This window comes from Vicugna pacos, chromosome 10 (assembly GCF_048564905.1).
Source record: "Vicugna pacos chromosome 10, VicPac4, whole genome shotgun sequence".
Classification (NCBI taxonomy): domain Eukaryota; kingdom Metazoa; phylum Chordata; class Mammalia; order Artiodactyla; family Camelidae; genus Vicugna; species Vicugna pacos.
In genome coordinates, this window is record NC_132996.1 from 49,345,412 (window position 1) to 49,370,000 (window position 24,589).

The 24,589-nt window shown below is 37.7% G+C and overlaps 1 protein-coding gene across 4 annotated transcripts in view; it reads left to right on the forward strand.

Annotated features, from left to right (window-relative positions):
• The window catches only part of ELP4 (elongator acetyltransferase complex subunit 4), a 217,019-nt gene that overhangs the window by 173,406 nt on the left and 19,024 nt on the right, over positions 1-24,589 (forward strand). Inside the window, exons 10-11 of one of the 4 annotated variants that reach the window (XR_012076654.1) lie at positions 11,759-11,864; positions 13,930-13,945. The exons of 1 other annotated variant lie outside the window; for it this stretch is intronic. The gene's annotated coding sequence lies outside the window, so the exon portion shown is untranslated. Of the gene's footprint in view, positions 1-11,758; positions 11,865-13,929; positions 13,946-17,672; positions 17,777-24,589 lie in introns of those variants that run through there. 2 more of the 4 variants (XR_012076653.1, XR_012076652.1) reach the window with 2 other exon arrangements.

Sequence of the window (24,589 nt, forward strand, 5' to 3'; positions counted from 1 at the left end):
CCCACCACTACATTGCCCTGCCCAAGGTTATGCAGTTAATTAATGACAGAACTGGGCCTCAGGCCTCTTTGTCCCAGACAAGGAAGTAGAAAGAAAGTTGCCAGGCACCTCTGTTCTATTTTTGGTACATGCTTAGACCCCTCCTTGAGAAGGCTGGACTGGAAAGAAAAGTGTGTGCGGCAAGGAGAAAGCAGGTATCAACCAGTGTCTACCCTAATGCTAACATTATTTTCTTTCTGTCTCCCTTATCAAAAGTGATTTCATGTTTCTTTGTATAAAAATACTAATGTTGACTACAGCCATTTCATTTTAATCATAGTTGCTATTATAAAGCCACCATTTTGATTGAAATTGCTATTATAAAATCTTGGCATCATAATGGAGAAATTGCTAGGTCAATCTGTCTAACCCATCTCTCCAAAATAGGAAAATTGAAAGATAATATGCAGTGGGATTCGTTGATGTATTTGCCAACAAGATAGACCCTAATAACTTTCATTAGCTTTATTTGTGGACTTTGCAAGTGAGCAGGCCAGAGACCATGACTGTTACTTCCTCCACTGACTCTTTTCCTCTGGAGTATAGTATGTCACCACAGAGAAACATGGGCTAAGAGCCAAGGCCAACCTGTTTATTTAATAAGTTTATTGAAGAATCACAAGTCAGGAGGTATACACATTATATAATCTTATTTGCTCTCATGGTGGCTTTCAACTGGCTTTGTCAGGTCTTTTCCTGTCCCTTAGGTATATCTTTGTCATATTCAACAACTTTGGGGCCACTTGCTTATTAAAATTTAGTATTGTCTAAAACTTTAGTCTCAAATGCAGTTTAAAAATCTCATCTGCCCTCTACTCAATGCAGGCTTGAACTGGGATCCTCACGGTTTGAAAGGTGGAAGGGATTGTAGAACTGTGTCTGGTTCTGAAGATTCTGGTTCTCTCCTCCTTGCAAGGCCTGGATCCTCTGATCTGCTGGGCCAGGGAGAATGGCGTGGTAACAGAGCACGTGTTTCTTTACATAGTTGACCACTCTTAGAATCCTCTGTTAGTTATGACTACCTCTCTGACTCCCTCTGAGGCTGGCGTCCAAAGGCTGGCCCTCTCAAAGCCTGGATTTATGAGTTGTTCAGAGGGCCCTGTAGGGTGTCGACACCATATTGTTTTCTGAGGGCAGAGTACAGCAGTTGTGCCAGCTCCTCCCCCGCCCTCAGCAGTATCCTCACCAGCCTCTTGCTGACCTATTTATTCCCCTGGCCAGGCAGGTCATCATCTAGGGTAGAGCACCAGCGAGCTTTCTCAGTGTAGCTCCTACTTGTGCCACAGGAGTTTCCTGCAAATGCAGGCAGCTCCACACTGCCCCTTCTCTGCCCAGCCGTCTCTCCAGCTCTCTCTGCCTTGCTTAGATGGGCACAGGGACAGATTAGCACATTTCTGTGCTCAAACAGATCTCCAGTGGAGAATGAGTTGCTGATTTTTTTCATCTCACTGGTACATCTAGTCTTTGGGTTAGTCTCTTGGAAACCCCACCAGCACCTTTGAAACCAGCTTCATAGAATAGAATCTCCTTTCATCCTATGCCCTGTACTTCCCACAAAGACCAGTGACCCCATAAGTCTTGCCCTCCTTTCCCCAAATTTTTATTTGGAGGTTTGGGTGATAGCTGTGGTACATTCTGCCACCTTTTGTATTTGAGAGGTGTCTGGGCCCAATTGCTGAAGACTTTTTGGCCTCACTTAGTCCCTCTTGTTGTCGAGGATGGGTCAACCCTGTCAAGCAACAATAAAAGTGCCACTCACCATGCTGTTATACTTACATGCTGATAGAAGGAGTAATTTTTAATGCAGAGCAAAGTTTTTGAGAAGTCCTTGGCACACAGTGAAAATTAATGTTCATCCCCTTGCCCTTTCAAAAATGGCTGAGATTCTAAGAGAAGATTCAACAAAGGAGAACACTGTATCAAATGGACTTTCACAAAATGGATAGGACTGAAAAAATATATTTCAGCCAGAAGGATCACATGAACAAAGCCTGGGATTTGGAAAAGTAGAGAGCAGGTTGGGGGAAGTGAGTAAACTTTTTGTTATCAGAAAAGCAAGATATAAGATCAGAACAGCAGTCTAGGGACATCAGATCAGGGTGTTACTGAGGACAGGATTAAGGAATCTAAATCAAGGTACAGTGGGAAAGCTTTTCAGCAAAGAGTGTGACATATTGAAAATAGCAAATTTGGGGAAGTTGACTGTTAGGCAATGTGCAGAATAGGGTAGAAGAAAGGAGACCAGGGGAGTAGTATTATTAACAAGTTATAGTTAAAGTAACATAGAAATCTTAAAGAAACACAGATACACACATACCTGTTTAACCCAGCATTTCCCAAAATTATTTGATCGTAGAATCCCCTTTGGCTTGTGACTCCTATCATACAGAAAACATACTTCGAGAACCACTGCACCACGTTATATGTTATGAATAGATTGACATATGGATTTGTACATTAATATTATAATTTTAGTTAATAAAGAATAAAAAACAAAAGCATAATTTCTGGTAAATTCTGTTTCCAGGTAGAATAGTTCTTCTTGGACTCTCTAAGCCTGAGCTATATCTTTTGAGACTTGACCTTATCTCATATTCAAAATAAAATATCTTTTTGTAGCATAAGACCAAGAATGAGTAGCTCCAATTTTATCATAATTTCTGGGATTGACTTTTGTGGCCTTAGAATATATGTGCATCAGTATCTGTGTCCTCAGATATGGGTTCAGAGGAAAAAGAGCCTTTTTTTTTTTAAGAGTGCTATTTTATTTTCAAGTGAGCACATGTAAAGCAAGGATTTTGCTTGGGAAAATAAGAGGAAAGCTGTCTCATTCGTTACATTGTGACACATAATAACTGCCAACTGAAAGTGTGTTGGATTATGAAATTAAGGCAGATATTAATCACTTTATACACAAAGAAATCTGAGACAATCATTGGCTCAAGATAGCTCATTTACGACAGAACCAGGACTTGGGAGAATCAGGACTCGTATTCTTTCTAATGAAGCACTCACTCCTTGAGGAATAAAAGATAAAATGACCCCTCTTGTCGAGTGTCAAAAGGTCTTTTCCTTTGTTTGTAAATTATTCCAAACTTCTAAGGGGGCCTAGCCACAAAAGCTCCTGTGTTCACACTTATTCTTGGACAGAAGCCCCTCCTTTCCACTCAGTTATTAATGTCGTTGAATGTAGTAAGTGTGTCGTTCTTGCCTTCACACTCCTCAGTTTATCCACGAAAGAATATCAGAGACTAGTAAACTCCAACTCTCACAGCACAAATTATGCCCAACTGAATAATAAAGAAACTGAGGTAATAAGTTTATTCATATACCCCCAGTATATTTTTTCATTTAAAGAGACTCATCTGTCTCCAGAAGAGTAGTGCCTGTGACTTTAAATCAAACTTGAGCTATTGCTGGATTATTTTTAACACTTATAAACAAAAGCTTATGAAAAAAATAAACTTTACTTCCAATAATAGAAAAAGTGGTGAAATAGGTTTTAAAAGTCATTTGCTTTATATCTTTAATAATGCTCAACTACTAGGTTAATCAGAAGAAAATAATGATTTTTATCATTTTTCTCACATTACATTTTTGATGTGTCATTTATAAAATCTATTTCAAATCTATTTTGCCGTGATCAGATTTATAGTTACTTTATGTATCTGTTCATTCTGGAAAGTATTTTTAATAATAAAGACGAATATGTAATCTGTTGAAAGAAAGAATGGTTACCTCAGAATAGAACTGCGGAATTAGGAGCAAGGAGGGGAGCTTGCAGTTTTTTGCTTTATGCATATTTCATTTTATATTATCTTTTATAGTATATTAATTTATTATAAGCATATATTACTATCATAAGTTTTTGAAGCCCATAAAACTTTGTTTTAAGAAATGAAGGTATATAATTAGCTTTGTGAACATTTACACTTAGTCAAAAAAATTAAGTATTTCAAACCTACAGATATACAAAAAGCTTCTGTTACCCATCACCTCATTGAGATAAACACTGACATTTTAGAGAAGTGAAATTTTTAACAAGTAAACACCTTAAACTTGCCCTGTTGACTTAAAGTAAATGTGAGGTCCTAGGCTTTCCTGCCTGAATCAGCATCATTATAGAAAGTGGCATATGCGCCGTAGCACGGTCCTGTGCCACAGCGCCCTGCTGCAGAACAGTTGTCACCCTTGGTTGCTGGGCAATGGACAAAACAGCAAACCCAGCTCCCTTCACATCTACGTTTGTTTATCTAGATTAATGATGTAGACCATCATAAACAAACAAGGTATTTGTTATATAAATAGGACGGCTAATGCATTTCAGGAAATTTTAAGATTTTCCTTAGCACTCAGTGTGTACTTTTGATGCTTTTAACCTTGAAAGAGATATAGATTGTTTGGAAACCAAAATTAAAGCTAGATTGAAAGAATATAATGTGATTTCCTTAGCTCATGATAGATAGGTTCACCATGAATCTTAGGAAGGTACGTTGGGTTTTCTGTTTGAATTGTTTCCTAACAAATAGAAATAATAGAATAATTCACTTCTAGAATAATAAATAGAATAATTCATTTATAATAAAGCAGAGAATAATCTTATCAGTTAAAGGAGAAAACCTCAAGTTATTCTTGACCCTCATTCTCCACCAAAATTCAAAGGATAATCAAATCCAAAGAAAATATGTTTAACTAGTAAAGCAGAATGTTACACTTACAGCTCATTTTTAATGTCCTTGTTCATTTATAAAGGCTAAGAAGATTAAAAGTGCAATATTTCAACTGTTTTATAAGATATGATGTCCACTGTTGATTGTAATGGTTGTACTACCCCTATTAACAGTCAGTACAAAAGCTCCACCATCTCTAAACAAATTGTTTCCACAATTAGTATCTGTGTACTAAGTTAGCAATAAAAGTATATTTGGACCCATTTCCTCAGATTCTACTTCACAGAGGTATGGCAAAAATAAAATGAAATAATAGATAATTGTTCTAGGAGTGAAATGTAAAATGCTACCCATGCAAAAATGTCTAATAAAAAAAATAACAGACACCAATACCAGTGTACTGGAAATTAGACCAGATCTCAAAAAAAAATTTTTGTGTGTTATTCTCATCTATTCCCCTTTTGTTGGCCGTCATGGTAATTTATATAATGGGAAAGCTTTGAAGCTTTCAAGACGCATAACTGCTTCAGTTACATGATGAACTGACCCACTTACTAATATAATTCAAAAACTGATTACCGTCCTTAAACACCCAGTCAGTTCTATCAAATAACCAAATCAAAATGATCAAACTAGTTGAGTATGAGTATGTGACCCGGCCTGAATAAGGTCTTTTATCAAAAATGCTTATTTTTTCTTCTACCTCGTCTGTGTATAATTCAGCCACATTGACTGTAGCACTGTTAGTCTGGCTGAGACTTGTTCATCTTCATGTAGTCTAGTGGCCATTAATTGGTGAGATTATCTTACTAAAGAGGCCAGTTTAAGAAAAGTCTGGTACTGATATCAGCAATATGACAGAATAGGAAGCCCAAACCCTCATTCCTCCCACAGACACACTGATTCAACAGCAGAACATGAACCAATTCCCTTTGTAAGAAATCTAGAAACCAGTTAAGAGGTTCTTGCGCCCAAAGCAAACTCAAAACCAGCCATATTTGTAGCCAGTAGGAAAATTCATGGCACTCGCTCCATAGTCCCCACCACTGCCCCCAGCACAGTGCCAGACAATCAGAAGGACACAACCACCTTCTGGCTTCTCCTTGGGAATAGAAAGGCTGGACCCTACATCCTATGTTCTGACTTGGTGGGGGGTGGCGGGGAGCACTACCTAAGGACTGGCTTTTGTCTTGCCTCGCTGTTGGGACCTAGCATGCTCGAGATGCCTGGGGGCCACAGAAAACAAAGGAGTGGGGTGGCATGCTGCAGCTCCAGAGTTCCAGTGGTACAGCAGGTAGGGGCCAGTCAGCTCAGTGGCCCCTCCCTCAGAAGGAAAGAGAAGGATGCAGTGTACATCCAATGCTCTGACTTTTCAAAGGGCTACCCAAAGGACTGGTTTCTTTTCTCGCCTCAACATTAGTCTAAGCCACAATTTCTTGGATATGACACCAAAAACCCAGACAACAAAAGCAAAAGTACACTAGTGGGACTGCATCAAACTAAAAAGCTTTTGCACAGTAAAGGAGAAACAATCAGCAGACTGAAAAGGCAACCTACAGGATGGGAGAAAATGTTTGAAAATCATGTATCTGATAAGGTGTTCATATCCAAAACATATAGGAAACTCCTACAACTCAATAGCAAAAACAAAATAATAATCATACTCATAATCTTGATTATCAGCACGGGGATGCGTTCCAAGACCCCCAAGGGATGCCTGAAACTGAGAACAGTACCGCACCCTGTATATACTATGTTTTTTTCCTGTACATACGTACCTATGATAAGGTTTATATACTAGGCACAGTACGAGATTAACAACAGTAACTAATAATAAAATAGAACAATTATAACAATATCCTGCAATAAAAATAATGTGAATATGAGCTCTCTATCTCTCAAAATATCTTATTGTACGAATTTAACGCCTTTTCCATCTTAACCGAACACTTAACCATGCACCGCGGCCAAAACTTTTGCAGTTTGAGGTGAGATAGCAAAACTAACCTGAGTTTCTTTTTCCTTTTCCACATACATGGATAGAAGATTCATTCTTACTGTAGATCTTAGCAACCTCAACATACGATTTTTTTTCTTTCATTAGTAGGTTGAGAACTTCCACTTACTGGGTGCACTTCATGGCTTCTCTGGTGTATAGGAATTGCCAGCATTATTACACTTGTGCTTTGGGTCCACTAAGCAAAATAAGGGTTCCCTGAACACAAGCACCGCGACACCTCAGATGGTCAGTCTGAGAACTGAGAGGGCTACTAAGGGACTAATGGTGGGTTCACTGGACAAAGGGATGATTCACCTCCCTGGCAGGAGGGATCAGAAAGGCACAAGATTTTGTCATGCTATGCAGAACAGCCTGCAATTTAAAACTTATAAATTGTTTATTTCTGGAATTTTCCATTCAATATTTTTGGACTGAAACCACAGAAAGTGAAATCGTGGATACAGGGGGCTGACTGCACCTCATCTGACACCTCTCTCATCTTTTGATTCAGTTGCTTCACCTACTCCTTCTGCTCTAGGACAAAGGGTGGACAAAGGGACAATGGGTCTCAAAGGGTGATCTGAGAGGCAGCAGCAGCAGCCGCAGCAGCAGCAGCATCTGGGAACTTGTAGAAACACAAATTGTTGAACCCGACCCCAGAGCTAGTGAAGAATAAGGAAATGTGGGAGTGCACCCAGCAATCTGCATCTTAACAAGCCTTTCAGGAGCTCCTCCTACATGAGTTTTACAGAACAAGTTAAAATACCAATAGATAGTGATATTCAAATGCAATGTTTATCTCCAAGTGTCTTAGGTTATGTTTATTGCCTGCTGGACTCTACTCTCTGTGTACAAAATAAGCACATACTTGCCAGACCACAAGCAAATCCATAATTTGCATGATTAGTATCATTATTTCCATTTGTTCTGAACATACAGCACATATTTATCTGAATATTTACTCACTGAGTCCCCATTTCCTTTATCATTACCACCACTGCCCAAATTCTAAAAACGAAAATAAAGAAAAATTTTCTTTCCAAATTCTTAGACATAATTTGCTCTCAAGCTTTCAAACAGCAAGCACAATTGCCAAGAGAAGCTTAAAGACAGTGAATTTTATACCCAGAGGCTATAAAGGTGAAGGGACCTTATAGATATCATTCTAAAATTTGTACTGGATTGTCTGATTTGGCCTAAAGTTCACCGGATAGTTTCCAGAGCTGTAATTCATTTTCACTTCTGAGATCTTAGTCAGTTATTGGGAAATCGGTCTTTTTTTTCTCCTCTCAAGTTAATTCAGTAATGCTTCCATGTACCATTAAGCTATTGGCACATTTTACTCCCAGAGGATAGATTTTGTTTGGCATCCTGAGGAATTCTGATATATTTAAGAAGGTGAGAAGTACACATTGGCATCATTTAAACAACATAAGTCTAAACCCAAATTGGCTTTTACATGCCAAAAATGCGAGATGTGCCAACTGTTTAATAGTACACAATAACTGTTCAACTACGTAAGTTGACTTTCAGCAAAACAGTTTGGTGTGTGTTTCATCCTGAATCATTTAGATACAATTATGCCTTATGGTGCCTTAATAATAGAGGCAAGTTGTCCACGATGTTCGCATAAAGCAGTTATAAAGAATATTGGATGCTAGAGATACTAGAGTTGAGTAAAATATTAAGAATATTGCTTTAATTCAAAATGCCACTTAAGCAGCTTGTATGCTGCCAACAAACTGAAATAGGAAAATCAAGTTTGAGGTTGATGATTGTTGACAGTGAACCTCTTAACTTGCTTTAATAGAATAAATTTGAACTTTTAGTGAGTCGGGGGCACATATTACAAAGTTTCTTTTATTGTCAGACTTTTAAGTATATATATTCATTTTTTAACTCTTTCAACTTTTATTGTGCATATATACACACATATAAAATATGTATGTGTATATATGATGCTTGCAAGCCATGGTTGGAAAAATTAGCCTACAAAGAGAAAGATAGATATAATATCACCTTTTTTGAGAAGCTTACAGTTAAATGGGTAAGGCATGCAGCTAGCACAAGTACTAACTCTTAACACAAAGCAGACAGTGCTTGTGTTTTAATATAGGTAAAAACCAAAAGTTAATAGAGCATAGAGAGTAAGAGAACTGGGGTGGTGGTAGAAAGGATGCAGAAAGGTAGAAAGGTGTTAGAAAGGATGACCCGGCAGCCTCATGAAGGTAACTCGTATATGTAGAATTTAAGCAGTGATCTGCATGATAAGGGAAGCAGAGGAATGGAAGCAGGTGCAAAAAGGCCATGTAGTGTGAGGAGAGGAGTTTGTAAATAAGGTTTATTTCTTTCTGTTACCACCTCAAGGGAAAGGAACTGGATGCAATTTTACATAACATGCAGGGTATATTCAAGAGGATCACAATATATTAGTCTCATGGCCTACCTAAAATTCATTCTGGGTAACCTGGGGTCACTCCAAGAGATAGGCCATCATCCTCCAGACAGTCAAAACTGAGGTGCATTGAGAAGGTAGTGTGACTGCCATTCTGGGGAGACTTGCCATCAGTAGTGAGTCGCCATGGATAGAGAAAAAACAGCAGTGATTTTAAATAAGAATCTCCCCCCAAAAAGTCACAAAAATAGACTCTAAATTTGGCTGCTTCTCTCATAGGCAGCTCTTTGGAGTGTGCTCCAGAGGGAGTGGCATTAGGGATTTACTTATGTAACAATAATTAATGATTTTGGCAAGCAATCCTAGGATCCAGGTAGTGGAAAATAAAGTTGGGAGATAAGTTAGTATCAGGTCATGACAGCCTTCTTTATATTTCATGCCAAACAACTTTTCTACAAGATGAGGTGAATTAAAGCATAAAAATTATTACTTAAAATTACATTTGGACTATATCCAAAAATTTTTCTTGTAATATGCAAAACGGTATTTTATAATTGTAGATTACAATTTTTTTAAAGATAAGCAGCTGAAGATAATTTTAGAACATCCTACAACTCCAGTTGTTTTCTTTTTCCATAGTAAGCAAATTCTTTAGTTGTGTTTCCTCACGGTAGTAGTTAATATTACTATCTCTTTCTCTTATACATCTAAATAAATTCTTCTTCAGCAAAGTAAACCGAGATTTTATGGCATGGATTTCTGGTTGACATCTACTTTAATAAACACTAAACTATGAGTATTATCTGTCTTCCTCCCCCACCCCTCCCCTTTCCACCCCCAACTCCCCATCCCCAGCACATCAGACTATGTCTGTTACTCTCAGTGAAAATATAGTAGGGCAGAAAAGTCTAGTAGATAAGAAACAGCTATGTATAATGAAGCATAAATGGTGCAGAGTAGTCTGTGATTATAACTCAGCAAGGAAAGTCAATTAGGTCCAGAATAAGAAAGGTGCTACGACTTGGCCAAACCTGAAATGTGGTAGAAGTAGGGAAATATTGAGGAGGAAGGCCTTTGTGAAAGAGAAGAGCATAAGTAAAAGCAAGAAGGTTTGAATGCCAGTGGCACACTTGGAAACAGTCAGAAACTGGCCTGATGGAAGAAAACTTGTGTTGGGGAAAATAACTGAGACAGGGATGATTTGTGGAATGCATTAAAAACCAAAGAGGATATGGGAAACCATTGCAGTTCTTGGCGATATGTGAAAAGCAACATTTAATGAGTATTAATCTGGTGAAGTATGTAATACATATTGGTCGAAGCAGAGAAAAGAATCAGGGATGCAGCTATTTTAAGTGTGAGGTTATGAAAGTCAAAAACTACAGTAAAAGTGAGGAAGGAAAGAAAGAGACCTATAAATGCACTTCAAATGTATAATCAAGAAGGCTTAGACCCAGATTAGCTTACAGAGTGGAGAGAAATACGATAAAAATACAGCTGTTGTATATATCCCTGTATGTAGTCACACTGGCTTTTCTAAGAGGTATTTCTCCCAGCAGCTGGGACCTAAATCTTTCATATGTGTCCACAGTACTTCTGCTGTCAGTGATTTCTAATTCTAACAAATGATCTTTAACACATCCATTATTTAATTTCTATTTATAGTCCATCGTGAGTATTTGGAGGCTCTTAAACAAATTCTCTGTGAAGTATAGGTAAAAAGAGGAGAGAAATTATGGGTGAGGGAAAAAGAAAGGAGAAAACATACTCCAAAAAAAAAAAAAACCCATAAATGTAACCACATAGTAATTCCTGCAAATGGAAAATAAAACTAAATATGGATGATTTTATTGAACATCATATCATCAGAGCCATTTAAGCTGTTTCATTCCCTGTCAGCGACCACGTACGTACCTTTATGGCATTTATAATGTTGATGGAGATACTTCCTGGAAGCAGAGTGGTTGGTTGGTAGTTCTCCTAACTTTGTTCCTGGCACAGTAGCACCCTCCAGGAAGGGAGACCGACCAGATTTGTGATGGAGTTCAACCCCAGTGTGGGAAACAGAGGCTCCCACAGGTTGACATAAGGTCTTTTCTGGACTCTGGAGAAACTTGAGGTTTTTCTCAGAGTACTGAAACATCCAGGAAAGCAACTGCTTTCTTCCTGGGACATAGTGAACTCATTCTCACTCAAAAGCATCTCTTTCTTCCCTGTCAAAAATGGTCTTTCCCTCAGGCTGCCTGGGGTGCAGTCATTGGTTTTTCAGAGTCCCTGATTGTCCTGCCTGAAGGTTCAACCTGACCCAGATGGAAGTGGCATGTCGTCCTCACCCTGTTGCTCAACTCACTTACCCAGAGGTTTTCTTCCATTAAAAGCGTTGGGGTTTTTTGTTGTATTTGGCTTTGTTATTACATCTTCTGCCTTCTGCCCGATAGACTCTGAGTCCTCAAAGAGTGAGAAACATATACTTTCTGATTTCTCCTTCCTTCCTGCCAGATGATCTTCCTGATAGCATGTTTCTCACAGGGCTTATTTAGATGTCTTCGTGCTGAAAGCCAGGCTTTTGTCTTTAGCCCCTGTGATTTCCTGGATTGTGCAGTTCTGTATCCGCTTTAGGTCCCTGTATTCATGGTACACCTCTCATTTCTCTAGCCTTTGGGTGGACATACATTTAACTGAAACATGGAGAAAGGACATACCTTTTCTGAAGACCTCCATAGAAGAGAATTCTGTATCCTCCAATATTTAACATCTCATGGTCAGTATCTCTACATTTAAACTAGTAAACTACATTTAAACTCTACATTTAAAGGCTGAAAGAATCTAGGATATCACCATGTCCTAATGTTTTATTTTATGTATGAGAAGATTAAGTACCATTTATATCCTAAACCCTCCTCAACCCAGGGTAATACGTGCATTTTAAATGAAGACTTTCTAGACTCTCTAGCAAGTCTGCTGGTGGAAATTGGTTTTGGCACCTATTTGTGAAGCTGTCTCTAGCTGTATAGCCAAGAACAATGTCCAAAACTCTTTTAAGGACTTAATTTATTTCAAGCAGTAATTAAGTTCCTACTTTATGTTTCTTCCAACTTAAAAATTAATTCCAAACACTACAGAAAATCTTCTTTCCCACCCCCATCAATCACATGTCTTCTTCCAGGTCATTTTGGAAAATCAGGGAGACGGAGGGGGAAACCAAAACTCTTAAGTTAGGGGAGAGAACCACAGGAAACACAGTTACTGTTAATACCAGATTGAGGAGGAAATGGCATTATCTCCGTCAGAAAGGCTGAACTGGGAGGGAGAGGAGAGAGACTGCATACCCAGAGTATGACATTGAATGGACACTCAATATTTTTTGAATGAATGGAATGAAATTAATCAATGAACCACAGACTCAAAGCTCTATTTCCACATGGCCCCAACACATTCTTGAACATTTCTATCTGACCCCAAAGAAACTTGAAATCAAAATCTGTCAAAACTTGAAATGTCAAAATCTATATTAATCACCTTTCCACTCATCTGCTACCTTCCCAATGTCCCCTATTTGGGTACCTAGCATGAATTCAGCCACCTAAACCACTAACTTGGGCGTCATCCTCTCATTCACACCTCACCTCCAGTCCTTTAACAATTCTCATCAACTCTACCTTAACAACATCCAGGGTTTAATCAAAAGTATTCCCACAAAAAAAGATACAACATATAGATAGTTCTATCACAGCTTCAAGTAATGTCTCTCTTATAAAAGCTGTGAACAGAGAAAGGAAAAGCAACTTAATACATGTTATTAAAAAAATTATCAAAACTTGACAGGTAATACAGGAAAAACAAGTTATAGAAAACTATAGATCACTTTTACTTGTGATCTTAGGTATAAAAATCCTACATAAAACAGTGTCAGATGGAATTTGGCAGTTTATTCTCCCTCTCTCACACAAACACACACCCATTATTAAGTAGGGTTTCTCTTTTAAAAACAGGAGTGATTCAATATCACACTGTAGAAAAGTGCTTGATAAAGTTCAGTGCTTATTCTTGGGAATTTTTTAAAAAAATTTTTTTCTAGGAAATTGAGCATAGAAGAAGAGTTCTTATCTTGATAATAGTTGACCATTAGGAACAAAACGGAAACATTTTTCTTCATGGTAAAAATTTAGAAATGTTCCTACTAAAGCCAGAAGTAAGCATGTCCATTCTCTTCAAGTCTATTTAGCATTGTTACTAGAAATTCTAACCATTTTAATAACATTGCCCACCCCACCCCAAAATAGAAAAGAATTAAGTAGTATTAGAACTGCAAAGACAAGGCCAAACTGTCCTTATTATCAAATAAAGTGACTATTTACATCCAAAGGCATCCCAAACTATGAGAGAATCAACAGCATTGTCAAATACAAGATCTCAGACTTGCAATTTGCCATCCAGGTAACTCTGGTCATTACTTAGCCTGTCTATACTGCAGTTAACTCATCTGTAAATAGGTCATTGAAAGGGTTAAATGACTTAAACTATGTAAAGTGCCTGATACCTTACAAGCATATGTCTGCATTAGCTATTATTATTATCACCAGCAAATTAATATACTATATTCAGCAGCCTTCTTATACACCAGATATACCTAAATAGAAAATATAATAATAATAATAGCTAATGACTATTCATCAGTTCGTATTAGTCTGCCCACCAGAAAACCCACAGAAGCTTTCCAGATCACACAGTATAGAAGTCCTTGGAGTGGCCTGTAAGACCTGTGTGATCTTGCCCTCCACCCTGTGTCTGTGCTCACCTCCCACTCTCCTCCTTGCTCTTTTCAGCTCAGATACGCTGGTCTCCTCCCTGCTCCTGGAACACACCATGCCGTCTACCTCCTCCGGGCCGTGGCACTGCTGTTCCCTCTGTTTGGGACACTGTTTGTCCAGACATCCAAATGGCTCACTCCTCCACTTCCTTTAGGGCTCAGATATCATATATTATAGCAGCTGCTACTATTTATTAAGTGCAAAGCCTAAAAAGTACTTCATGTGGATTATTTATGTGAGGGGAGAAAAGCTTTGTCTGTTTTATTCACTGCTCTATCCTTAGTGCCAGAAACAGCACCTAACACATCATAGAACTCAGTAGGTACTGTGTTGGATGAAAAACTTCAAATCTTCTGTGAGGTCGTTATGTGCCAGACACTGACCTAAATGCTTCCACACTTCAATCCTCATGACAAAACCTATTAAGTAGGTACCATTACTATCCCCAGTTTACTGACAAGGAAACTGAGTTACAGAGAGGCTAAGTAACTTGTATCCTGGGATCACACAGCTGGTTCATTGCAGTGTGTGCTCACTCTTATGGCCCTTGAGATGAACACTAACCAAAAATGTACACCTTTTCTTATGGAGAAAAGTTTCAAAACTGTACTAAAAACCCCTTTAAGACCTTTTAGGTGGAATATTCATAGGTAGAAAAACTCAATATCATAAAAATGTGAAATTCAATGCAATTATAGCCAAATTCCTGATAGTTTTTCTTAACAATTAACAAGCTGATCCTTATTTCAAATGGAAAAGCAGAGTCAAGAATAAGACAATTTCATAGGAGCAGAACATGGAGAGTGACTTGTTCTGCCAAACAGCAAATCTTCTCATAAGGGCATAAACAGTTAAAGCAATATAATGGCCCAGGGATGGACAAATAAAGGACAATAAAGAACTTAAAAACAGACCCCCCTCAAATATAGAAAACTGAAAAATGTCAGATGTGCCATTACTCATATTATATCAGCAGAATGAGGAAGGGCTGGATGATGGGATAAGTGGTTTTTCCTATGAAGGATATTTATTCTACACATGAAAAAGAATTTCCTGTTAGCTTAAAGGATTAAATGTGAAAAGACAAACTCTAAAACTTCTGGGGGAAAAAAATAGAGCAATAGTATTTGACTGTATTACATTTTAAAACCCCTGGTTGGTAAAACGCCTAAACTAAGTAAGAAGTGAGGAATTTGCAATGCACATCACCGACAAAGGATTAACACCCAGGATGACTATTTCATAAGGAAACCACCCAGTTAAATGTGGGGGGAGGGGGGAGGGGTGATGGGTATAGCTTAGTGGTAGAGCACATGCTTAGCATGGACGAGGCCCTGGGTTCAATCCTCAGTACCTCCATTAAAAAAAAAAAAAAAGATATATGTAATTCACAGAAGAGAAAACTTGAAAAAATGTTCATCACTGGTAGCCAGGGAAAATGAAAACTAAAATAATGACTATCATGTCATACCAATATAATTGGCAAATTTTTTTAAAGTCTGGCAGTCATGTACATTGGTGAGAATTTAGAGAAACAGGAACTTCCATAAAATTCTGATGGGATTATAAGTTGCTACAACTGCTTTTGAGAACAAATTGGCAATATCTTGTTGTATTGATAGTGTGTGTATCTTTTGATCTAGAAATTGCACTTCTGGATACACACTCTTAGAAAAGTGTCAACATATGCACAAAAAGAAGGAAAGAATGTTGAATGCAGCATTTCTTGTAAGACAGAAAAACTGAAAATAACAGAAATGTCTATCAGCAGGCAAATGGATAAATTAACTTTATATATTTGCACAATGAAACAGTACTGCAGTGCAATTTAAAATAAATGAGCTGGAGCTACACATATCATCGTGGTAGATCTCTGCATCACAAGTTTGTTGGAAATAAAGCAAGGTGCAAAATGATCCATGCACTATGATACTATTTATATAAAATTTTAAGCATCAAATATGATAGTTAAATATTTCTTTATAGTTAAAGCTGTCTATAAGATAGATAAATGTCAAGTGTATTATAATGCTTAACTTCGGGGAGGTATGGACTGGCAAGGGAGACACAAGGATCTTCACTAATGCTTTATGCTGAAGCAAATGTGACCAAGTGTGAGAATGTGATGAGGTTTAGTGATAAGTACATAGGTGTTTCGTTTAATGTTATTTTCTGAGTTTTCCATGTGCTTAAAATATTTCTATGTAAATACACACAAGCGTCAAATTTAGCCACTTCTCACCACCTCCAGGGCTACAGTCCTGGCCTTAACCCCCACTATGTCTTGCCACCATTAATGTTTTGCAAGAGCTGCTGCAGTCACCTCCTAAGTTGCCAGCCCACATTTTGTTTGCTGTACATCACTCAGAGTACTCTCTTGACACCAAGTAAATCAGATTCTGCTACCCTCCTGCTCAAAACACTCCAGTGGCTTCCCATGGAAGTTAAAATCCCTAGTCCTCACTGCGGCTTACAAAGGGTCTGTTCCCTCTCTGTACTCACTCCCCCGGCCCACAAAGCTGCCGCCACACTTGTGTTCTTGCTGTTCCATGCCAGGCATGCTGTTTCTTACCTCCGGATTTGCACTCACTGTACCCTCTCCTGAAAGCTCTCCCCAGCTTTTGCGTTGCTCGCTCCTCCACTTCATTCAGGTCTCTACTCAAATGACCTCCTCAGAGAGGCTTTCCCTAACCAACCTATCTCAGAAATACCCTCTCCCAGGCCTAAAGCCATGATACCTCTGTAACAGTGTCATACCTAGCACCAGGTCTTTGTCTCTAAACACCATTTCCCAACAAAGGAAACCAGGGCTTCAAGAAGAAGCTCTTGAATCCAGGGCCAAGGGAGGGAAAACACAAGGTGAGGCTGATCTTCTTGGACCAAAGAGTAAGGAAGGTGCTCTACAAAAATGATGAGGCCATGTCAGAAGAATACAGGAGCCAACCTAAAGGAGCTCCTACTGACCAAAGCTGGAAGAATTTGAGCAACAAAATAAATAATAATAGTATTGATTTTTAACCCATGGAATAAGATAAATATCCATGAGTCCATACTGATAGAAGTAAATAATCTAATAAATTAATAAATTAATTATGTGTAGAAGGAAAAGGGGAAACAGAGACATGCCATTAGGCAAACACCACAATAATAAATGTTGCAGACAGATCCCTTGATGGATATGAAAATCAACGGCCAGAAGTTTCAGGGAAAATTGGGTTTACATAGTTCAAAGTATCTTGACCGAGATATTTATCAATTGCAAAGGGAAAAGTGGTAACTTTACTTTGGAACAACACAGCAGACACCAACTTGAATGGTCAAGGTTAACAACACCAGAAGTAAGATGGATCAGCACCATGAACCTCTTGGTATGATGCTTTGAGAAGCATACGATGCAGATCATTTCTGTGGTAATTTTGCCAAAAATGCATAACTTCAATCATGAGAAAACTGCAGACAACCCCATATTGAGGGACACTCTACAAAATAACTGATCAGTATTAGTCAGAGATATCGAGGTCATACATCAGAAGCAAAGAAAAAACAGAAATTGTTATAGTCTAGAGGAGATAAAGGAGAAATAACAATCAATGCAATTGGGATCTTGGATAAAAAAAGACCATTAGTGAACCTGGTACCCAAGATAGTATCTGGCACTTAGTGGGAGTCTAGTAAATATCTGCTGAATTGGTATGTCCATCCATCCATCCATCCATCCATCCTGTCCTTCATGCCTTCCTTTTCCTCATTCTCCACAGCCAACTTCTCACCAAATCATTTCTTTCAACATCTGCTTCCTCATGGAGTGAGACTAGATGAAAATTATATCAGAACACGTCAGCAACTTTGGGACAGACCTAATGTGAGTTTCCCCATATACCCAGGATAAGATTTTACTTTTAAGGAGTAAATATTGAAGGTATGGGAAATTTATTGAGAAGAACCACAGAAGTGATCACAGATGGGAGGAACAAAGTCTGAAGCTTTGCTTGCTTGGGGGATGGGATCTCATCATCATTTGCCTGAATTGCTGCAAAAGCCCCTCAGCTGGTCTCCCAGCTTCCAGTTTTGCCCTTTCTTCCTCACCCTCCAAACCCCCTCCTGGGAGAGTGATATCAGTATAGCCAGGGTAATGTTTTCAGGGGATAAATCTGATCATGTCACACCCCATGATTAAAATCCTTCATTGACTCACCGTTACCTTCAGAATGAAAGCCTTACGTGTGCTGGCCCCTGCCTATGTCTCCATCCTCATTTTTGACTGTTTCCTTACACAGACCATAACTCTAATCCTACCAAACAACCAGGTCTGCTTTTACATCCCCTCTTTGACTTTGCATTTGCTGGCTGTTTCCTTCTCCAACTCTGCCTAACTCTGACTTGCCCTTTAAATTCACCTGGAGCAGTACTTGCTCTTCAAGTCTTTGCTCATCTGCTAAAGTTTCTCCGTGACTATCAGCACCTTCTTGAGAGCAAGGAGTTGTATCTCCAGCTAGATTGTTGCCTGGCACATAGGAGGTACTCAATAAATGTTTGTTGAGAAAGGAATGGGAGAGAAGAAAAAAAAGAAGGAGGAAAGGGAGGTTTTTAAGTGATGTATACATTAGACAAATAAGCTCTTCCCTCACTTTTCTCCTTCTGTATTTCTATGACCTCAGCTCTTGCATATATATAGTTTATTTATTTTACCTGATCCTCTGCTTGTCCTTTGACATAGATAAAAGATTAATGTCAGTTAACTGAGGAATATTAAAAAGCTGTTTCCACTTTGACAGAAACTGTTACTGATAAAGATAGTATTGAGGCAAGTTCAGCAAGGTAGCAGGTTACAAGATTAATATACAAAAACCTGTTGCGTTTCTTTACACTAACGATGAATCAACAGGAAAAGAAAGTAAAGAAACAATCCCCTTAAAAATAACACCCAAAGTAATAAAATACCTAGGAATAAATCTAACCAAGGAGGTGAAAGACTTATACGGAGTATAAGTATAACAGAGAACTATAAAACACTGATGAAGGAAATTAAAGAAGACTTTTAAAAATGGACAAAACTACACACCAGTCAGAATGGCCATCATTCAAAAGTCCACAAATGACAAATGCTGGAGAGGGTGTGAAGAAAAGGGAACCTTCCTACACTGCTGGTGGGAATGCAGTTTGATGCAGCCACTGTGGAAAACAGTATGGAGATTCCTCAAAAGACTAGGAATAGACTTACCATATGACCCAGGAATCCCGCTCCTGGGCGTATATCCAGAAGGAACCCTACTTCAAAATGACACCTGCTCCGCAATGTTCATAGTAGCACTATTGACAATAGCCAAAACATGGAAACAGCCTAAATGTCCATCAACAGATGACTGGATAAAGAAGAGGTGGTATATTTATACAATGGAATACTATTCAGCCATAAAAACTGACAACATAATGCCATTTGCAGCAACATGGATGTTTCTGGAGAATGTCATTCTAAGTGAAGTAAGCCAGAAAGAGAAAGAAAAATAGCATATGAGATTGCTCATATGTGGAATCTAAAACAAAACAAAACATAAATACAAAACAGAAACAGACTCATAGACATAGAATACAAACTTGTGGTTGCCAATGGGGCGGAGGGTGGGAAGGGACAGACTGGGATTTCAAAACATAGAATAGATAAACAAGATTATACTGTATAGCACAGGGAAATACATACAAGATCTTATGGTAGCTCACAGCAAAAAAAAAGTGACAATGAATATATACATGTTCATGTAGAACTGAAAAATTGTGCTCTACATTGGAATTTAACACATTGTAAAATGACTATAACTCAATAAAAAAAAGTTAAAAAAAAAAAAAAAGGAAATACACCCCATGCTCCTGGATTGGAAGATCAATATTGTTAAAATGGTCACACTGCCCAAGGCAATCTACAGATTTAATGCAATCCCTATCAAATTACCCAGGACATATTTCACAGAACTAGAATAAATCATAATACAATTTATATGGAACCACAAGAGACTAGAATGCGTCGCTATTTTAACCTTCAGAGAATCTGATAATCTAATGAAATTTATAAATCACAGCAAAAAGTAGGTTTTATAAAACAGTGTGTGCCATCTTAAGGAATATAAAGAAATCAGAATATACCTTCTACTTAGTTGACATGTTTCCTCTTTATAATGTCCTGAAAAGCTTAATTGGTATTTATTTGCTGTACCTAGAGCATGGAATGCCTTGTAAGGGGTTAAATAAATTAGCCCTTGAGTTTGGGGTCTACTTTAGGACCAGTGAAATTTTTAAGGGAAAATAGTGGAAGTCTAAGGCTAGTGAAAGAGGGAGGGTCCTGGTTATGTTGTTATCTCAGTGAATTCTTTTCCAAAGCAGACTGTAGAATTTTATCCCATCAACCACACCAGGCATGGTATTTTTAGTAACAGTAATACAGAGCAGCAGCTTGCCGTTCATTTGGGAGCTGACAAATAAGCATACTGTTCTTACACACAATATGCGCCACATCTTTATTTCCACTCATCCTTACAGAAGCTCTTTAGCTCTCCATGTTTCTTTAAGGAGATGACAAGGAGCACTGGTTAATAAGCTCTTGGGGTTATTCAGTATCCCTCTTCAGTGCTCATTTTCTGAAGTTGAAAACACTCATGCATGTGCACACATGCACACTCAACTTTGTCAGAGGTGAAGTACTTCCAAATGCCACTTGAGTGTGATTAAAAGAATCCTGGGCTTGATAGGACTCATTACACAAGATGCCAGGCCTAACTGTTTGCTCAAGCTTTGGTCTAAGAAAAGAAAACGTCTTGGTTTAAAAAAAAAAAAAAGACTCATAGAAGTGAAGGTTAACAGTTTACTGTATTTCTATAAAAATGTATGCTGGAGAGTCTGTCTTTCTTTTAAGCTTATAGTAGTCTTGTCTTAATAAAATTCTAAGTTTCTTAAGGGTGGGACCAAAAACAAGTATACTGGATGTATGATTTTAAAACGGAAATGTAACAATTTCTTGTTGCAGAACTTATACTAGAAAGCAACTGTCATTTTCTTTTGACTCTAGATAAGAAATCAAAGTCTATTTGACTTTTCACTCTGATTTTCTAGTCTAGAGTTATCTGTTTTCCCTTGCTAGTCATTGTAATTTTCTACCGAAGTTCAGGATACTATTAAACAATTTTGTGCTTAATGTCATTGGTCAGTTTTATGTTAAATTCCAAGTCACACTATGGTTAGTATTGTTATTTTACAGTGTGGTTTTGAAAGTTTTCCAAAACTGCTTAAAGCTATTCAAATTAGTTTTTACCTTCTAATCTCAATGAGTGTTCACAGCTCCATCCTAGGGTTGAGTCTACCCGGAGATAAATTCCTGAAGGATTTAGTGAAACATCCCCAGCCTCTAATTTAATTTGTGGACCTCACGCATGTTCATTCTTTATCATTCCAGCAATGGGATCTGTTTGAGTGTTTTGTAGTAATATAGTTAAGAGGTTAATGGTCGTTGAAATCAAATAGACTTGTAGGAACTTAAGATTATAAATCGTGGATGGTAATTGTACTGTGTGTTTCAACCAGACTAGGCCATTATGGCCGTGAAAGTTGTCAACCAAGAAAGTTTGCTGCTTTTGCATTTTTTTTATCCAGCGCATGTTTTATCAAGCAGTTATGTGTCGCAAGTTACTATGCAAGATCTTGCCTCACACTGAAACATTTTAGATGAACTGATTAAGCTTTGATTTTCATTCTGTTGTTAGTATGTTGACAAGAAGGGTGGAACTTTTTAATTAAAAAAATAACATTTAACGATCTTAAATAACAAGCCCATGTCACCTTATGTAACATACCTCATCTTCTTACTGTTAGATATCAGCTTGTGACTTACTTTTATCCATCATCCTGTTCAGTGAAAATGGGTAAAATTCCTTAATACGACTTTATTTAAATAACTATACATGTGGAGAAATTAATCTTATATTCTGGTGCCTATAAAGCCAAATAGGAAAATGAAGTTTTGCCTAGTGAGCCTATATAATGCATTAATCCTCTGCCGAGTAATTAATTTACAAATCAAGAAATTCTCCCCAGTCATGTTTCCTTGTAGTAAAAAAGCAAAATTAGAGAAATTAGTAAGTTTTTCATCTTTCCTTTTGTTCTGCCATGAATGTTTAGTGTGTAATTCTACAAGAATCTTCTGCTTAAAAATAATCGCTCCTATCGTGCTTGACTGGAGCAGTTATATTAACATTAGCATTATCTTATGAGGGTAAGAAAAATGTAGTGTTTATGGATAGTCAAACTATCCTCTCATTTTTTTTTAATGTTTCATCATAAGAGGCATCTGAAATAAGAATTCACTGTCCTTTCCTCAAGCTACCGAAATACATTTTAGTGCTATGTAAAATGTATCTTCTCATAACCCTCTGCTAAGTACAAAGCAGCCTATTGCTTTTTTTATTAATACTTATTTTCATGCACCAGTAACATTGTTTTTCCTATAATACGTCATACCTTTTTCAAGTGCTTTCTAACTACCAACTTGAGTAGTTTGTATTCGTCAGCCTTAGTGCTTGTATTAAGTCATTGGCAATATCGTTGAGTCTGACTGCCATAATTAAATGAAATATGCCCTTATGTCCACCTTCCTTGGGATGAACTATGTATCACCCAAACTCCCAACAAATTACATCCCAGCCTCTCCAATGCTAGGGAAATAAAAATGACACTAAAAAAGCTAAAGTTTTGACTAAGCTAACATCTCTGGCATGTATTTTCCTAATGGCACAACTTTAAAAACACACATCACCGCATTCAATGTAACTTTGCTCTTCTAGGCCCAAAGAAGCTTATTCCTCTTTCCCTATGAGTTTCATGATCTTTTCAGGATCCCTCTGTTCCTTGAAAGAAACTTACTGTGAGCGCCAGCCTAACAGAATGAATTATGTCTTGCCACTCTCGTTTTCTCTCATGCAGTGGCAGGTCCTTTTCCTTAAGTTACAAGTTTACGTCAGGTTCAGTGTGCTAGGTATTTTTTTAATATGGATTTATAAAAACATTAGGAGATGATATTTGCATTTCAAAAGGTCTTTTCACTTTCTACAAGATTCATAATGGAATCCATTTAAGTATACGTCCAGTAGTATATCTCATTTCATAACAATTTAGATAGAACTTTCCAGGAGTAAAACTACCTGTAAATCCCTGTCCTTAGAAGACTTCCCTTGATATTCTAGATAATTCTAAAGGAAAAATAACTGCAAATTGTTATGACTTTTTTTTTTTAACCTGATTACATTATGATCATAATAGCAGGGCCCAACCAAATTTTTACCAGAATATTATGTTTCTGAATGATATGATACAATTCTTTTCCAGTCCAAAACTGACATGGTTTAATAACTTACCACTATTGTCAAACAAGTAAGCTTAGGATGTTTCCATTAATTGTACATCCCCAAGAGTGGTTTTGTTTTTTGTGTTTTTTTTAAGTATTTTATGTACCTTTAACCCTCTTAGGAATTAAGCTGAATACGCTACCCTGTAATTAGGTTAAGTATCAACTTTTTTTTCGGAAGTTTTGTCAACTCTAAGTCTGTTAAGATGCTCGCTCCTTAGAATCATAAAACAGTTGTTCATTTGTTTCTTTTTGATAAAACACCCAAAAGCCAACTTTCATATTTTAAATTGAAAGAATAGAAATGGAAGGAGTAATGATTTGTAGACTTTCTCACTAGAACAAAATTTCAACCTGGTACATATATACCAGTAATTATATAAAATCTCTGTAGTTAGAGATGAATATTTTTGGAACCAAGAAGAAATTTGGATTAAAAAATAGACATTTGAGTAACCTGGTTAATAAAGGATAGGGATAGAAGGGAAAAATGCTAATAGGAAGATAGATCAAAGAAAATTGAAATAAGACCAGGAGTCCTTTAGAAAGATATTAAGGAAAATGATTTATTAAGCTAAACAAATAAGAAGAAGTATCTTAGTAAATAAGGACAGTTGGCATGTATGTAGGTGTGGTCTTGGGACTTTGCCACCCAGACCAGGGATTTGGGCTGTGGGGAAGGATGATGACCATCTGCTCCAAGTGACTCCTACTGGCTGATACACAGAGCTCAGTTGGCATCAGTCTCAGAGGAGACTGCCAGCCTTCCCATCGGGAAATAAGCAAAACAATGGCATTGCTGTCAAGCACAGAAATGAAGTTTAAGATTTAAGTAAGTGGCAACTCAAAACAGGTCAGGGAACCTCGGCGTGTAATCCAAACATATATACGTTAGCTGGGTTGTGGAACAGGCCATCTTCACAGTTAATGGAGGATGCTTAAAGAGCCAGGCAGAAGTGATCTCCGGTGACTGTGGTAAGCAAAGACTGAAACGATTACAGCTCACTGGATGCTTAGCACAACCTCTAACACCTCAATCAGACACAAAGACGACAAGACTCCAAAGGGAAAACAGCCACACCCCACACACAAATTCGATTGTATGAAAGTAATGTAAATATTAGTGAGATTGAGACAACATAGTAAAAAGGGAACTTTCATCTGTCTACCCTATCCTCACAACAAAGTTTATTTAAATGATCTTTTCTGTGAAAGCCTTCAAAAGCAGGACCAATGAACTTTTTGTTACCTTAAGGAAATCTACATTTCTTTTTAAAAAAACTTGAAAGT